The sequence below is a fragment of the Nomia melanderi genome, unplaced genomic scaffold (assembly GCF_051020985.1).
Source record: "Nomia melanderi isolate GNS246 unplaced genomic scaffold, iyNomMela1 scaffold0520, whole genome shotgun sequence".
Taxonomy (NCBI): Eukaryota; Metazoa; Arthropoda; class Insecta; order Hymenoptera; family Halictidae; genus Nomia; species Nomia melanderi.
The window spans coordinates 5,001-8,891 of NW_027475634.1; the positions used below are offsets into that span (position 1 = coordinate 5,001).

Genomic DNA, 3,891 nt, shown 5'->3' on the forward strand with positions numbered 1-3,891 from the left:
GAAAAAGACTCTCGCTAGACGATCTCGCGCTCCGGTTAACTTTAACGCCCGTCCGAGAAGAATTTTCGGGGACTGGACGACCGAAGCGGATCTCGCGCGGTCTCGCGATCGACAGTGAAGAGAAGTGCAGAAGAGGAAAAGAAGACACGACAAACACACACCATGGGGCGACCGACGCGTTCGTTTCAACGCTTTCGCACAAAGTCGGCGGCGGTTATATATTTATATCATTATATTCCGGCGGACGGGACGCGACGTTCGAAAGCCTCGCCAAAGAGGAGCTCCTGCCTCTTCCTCTCTCTTTTCTACGAGAAAAGATAAACGTATTTTACGGGGATACGGAAACGTTACCACGTGGTGTCACACACGATCGTCCGTCTCTTCTCTATAGCAGAAACCGATAAAAATACACCTCCCGAAAGAGAGTATATGGTGATTCTTTTTATATATATATATATTTCGAAATACAACTGAACGTGGCGGAAGCGCACGGTGGTGGTCCAGCGAGGACACGCGACGACGGGGAATAAGAACTATTCGACCCGTTACGAATACGCATGCTCGTCCCGCACGATTTTAACACACACCGTGTTTTTCTCCAGTCGTCAAAGCGTTCGTGCGTCGAATTCGAAAAATAAAAAAAAAAGAAAAACACCTTTTCTCTCTCTCGGGGTAAAAGAGTCGATGTGTATTGTGTATAAAGGTTCTGCGAGAAGTCTCGTTTTGACGTGTGTTCCGCCGATAACGACGATCCTCCGAAACGGGGATACAGAAACGTTACACCTCACAACACGATCTCCGTCTCTTCTCTATAGCAGAAACCGATAAAAATACACCTCCCGAAAGAGAGTATATGGTGATTCTTTTTATATATATATATTTCGAAATTCAACTGAACGTGGCGGAAGCGCACGGTGGTGGTCCAGCGAGGACACGCGACGACGGGGAATAAGAACTATTCGACCCGTTACGAATACGCATGCTCGTCCCGCACGATTTTAACACACACCGTGTTTTTCTCCAGTCGTCAAAGCGTTCGTGCGTCGAATTCGAAAAATAAAAAAAAGAAATACACCTTTTCTCTCTCTCTCGGGGTAAAAAGAGTCGATGTGTATTGTGTATAAAGGTTCTGCTGCGAGAAGTCTCGTTTTGCCGTGTGTTTCGGTAACGACGATCCTCCGAAACGTACATCTCATTCGTAAGAGAGGAAGAAAACAATCTCCCTGGGGCCAGTCGGTAATATACCGACATACGACGTGTCGTGCACATCCGTCTCACGCACGGTATACAAAATATGAATAAAACGTGTGTAGTCTCTCTCTCTCTCGACTTCTTAATATTTTCTTTCACCTCTGACGCATCATTTCAGGTGACGTCGGGAGCGCGGGAAAAAAAATTTTTCTAAACACACGAAACCGTTCATCTCACGAACAGCCGAAAAAGTTGTCGCTCAGATCCATATCGCAGTGGAGCGGTATCCGCGGGCGGTCGTAATTGAACGACGCACGACGCCGCGAACACTCACGCGAGTCCATACAAACGATTCCGATCGTTTTGCAACAACTAGAACGTACACTGTCCGTGAAATTCACAGAATTTTCGCGTGTCCGCGACAAACGCCGACGAGACACCCATCGTTCGCTCGTACGTAGCATCCTTCTCTTAACCCGACTCAGAAACGTTCTTTGCGCCCTTCGGTAAAAAAACGTTCGATCCGAAGAGGTGAACGACGGCGGGGATTTGACAGAGCTACGCAAGCAGTGTATGGTACGTAAACGACCCTCAGCCAGGCGTGGTCCAGGAATTGTATCCGTGGACCGCAATGTGCGTTCGAAATGTCGATGTTCATGTGTCCTGCAGTTCACACGTTGACGCGCAATTAGCTGCGTTCTTCATCGACCCACGAGCCAAGTGATCCACCGTTCAGGGTAATCGTATAAATTTTATATTTCACATATATAATTTTATTCTCATTTGTTCGACCTAATATCTCTCTTCTTTCAAAGAGAAGATAAAAGTTGATACCTGAATCTCCGACCAGCGCGCGAAGGAGATTCAGGCGTCGCCTTGGAGACGACACCGAAGCCTTTCGAGACGAAAAACGTTCAAGTAATATGTATATATTTCTCGACGTTCCGGGCGTATAGTGCATTCAAAAACCCGCGAAAGACGCAGAAGACTCGCACGCGTGGAAACGACGGGGATATATTTTGTATCCTACCCGATACTGAATCCATCGCGTGCAGTCGACCCTCGCGTTCTTCCGATCAGACGCATCTATTGTTGCGCGCATGTTTTCGCGTCGCATCGCGCGAAACGTTGCACGAATCGTACCGATCGATCGATTGAAAGCAAATAATGAAAAAAGACTTCACAGCTGGCTCTTTGCCGGTCATTCGTCCCATGTTATCTCTTGCCGCGAAATTGGCGCGCAAGAGTTGGGTGTCAGACGCGCGGCTTTAAAACGAGCTTCACGGCCGGTCCCTTCGTTACCGCTTTCGTTCTTTCTCTCGGAACGACCATGAACGAACACGACGAGCGACGCTACGGCATACACACGTCCACGGATTCGATTAAAAAAACAGACTTCACAGCTGGCTCTTTGCCGGTCATTCGTCCCATATTATCTCTTGCCGCGAAATTGGCGCGCAAGAGTTGGGTGTCAGACGCACGGCTTTAAAACGAGCTTCACGGCCGGTCCTCTCAATTCCGTGTACGGTACACGCAAGATGCGGGTTCCACTTCCAGACTACCCGGTCCCTTCTCTCTACGAGAATCGATAGTAGAAGAACGGCTCGAAAACGCGTCTCAGAGACTAGGGGAAAAGAAGCGGTATGCGAGCGAAACGAAAACGCATTATGGAAACGTCGCGAAACAATGTTCGACGGTTGCTCGGTTCCAATCGTGCGGCCGTTTCAATTTCTCGTGCGCTTCACCGTCCCTCCGTAACTCTGGCCGATCGCGTATACCGAAGAGCCGACACGCGCAAAAACCACAGGCATTGTATACTGTATATATATATGTTACAGTCACAGCCTTCGCGCGTTTTACTCTCCGACGCGGGGTTTCCACGACGAAAGAGAGACAGTTTCGTGGCGGGTGACTCGGCCGAATCGCTACGACGGGTATTTCTATTATAGAACGAATCATCGCCACCCTTTACCAGTGCCCGACGAAGGAATCACAAGGTCATCTGGAGTTTACAATGCCAGCGACGGTAATTCCAACGAAGACCCGATAAGTCAACTCATCGTTCTATTTCTCCCCGTACAGAAAAGCGAATCGACGCTAACGCACCTCGCGCAAGCACGAACGTTCTCTTCGCGTGGATCATCCCATCGTCGAAAGATGTAAAGACGCATTGGAGATCGTGGTCTCTGGCGGGCTCATTGCACGCCCCACTGCATATCTTTCCTCGAATCGAGAATGATTCGTCCACTAAGGCTGCGAAACTACGCGTCGAGGAAACTAGGGGAAAGAAGCGGGATGCGAGCGAAACGACAATACATTATGGAAACGTCGCGAAACAATGTTCGGCGGTTGCTCGTTTCCTCCTGCGGACGTTTCATTGCTCGGGCGCTTCACGTCCCTCCGTAACCTTCGCGCGATCGCGTGCCCCGGAGAGCCGGCAACCGGTGAACCACAGGCGTATAAACTATAGTCTTCTATAGCAAGCCTTCGGCGGTTACTCTCCGACGCGGGGATTCCACGACGAGAGAGAATTTCGTGGCGGGTGACATCGGTCGAAACGCTACGACGGGTATTTCTATTATAGAACGAATCATCGCCACCCTTTACCAGTGCCCGACGAAGGAATCACAAGGTCATCTGGAGTTTACAATGCCAGCGACGGTAATTCCAACGAAGACCCGATAAGTCAACTCATCGTTC

At 49.5% G+C, this 3,891-nt stretch overlaps 1 non-coding gene across 1 annotated transcript; it reads right to left on the minus strand.

Moving 5' to 3' along the window:
• Window positions 1-1,776: 1,776 nt before the first annotated feature.
• Window positions 1,777-1,931, minus strand: LOC143176397 (5.8S ribosomal RNA). Its single transcript, XR_013000951.1, has one exon. It is a non-coding gene; the product is annotated as a 5.8S ribosomal RNA (ribosomal RNA).
• Between the last annotated feature and the right edge of the window lie 1,960 nt (window positions 1,932-3,891).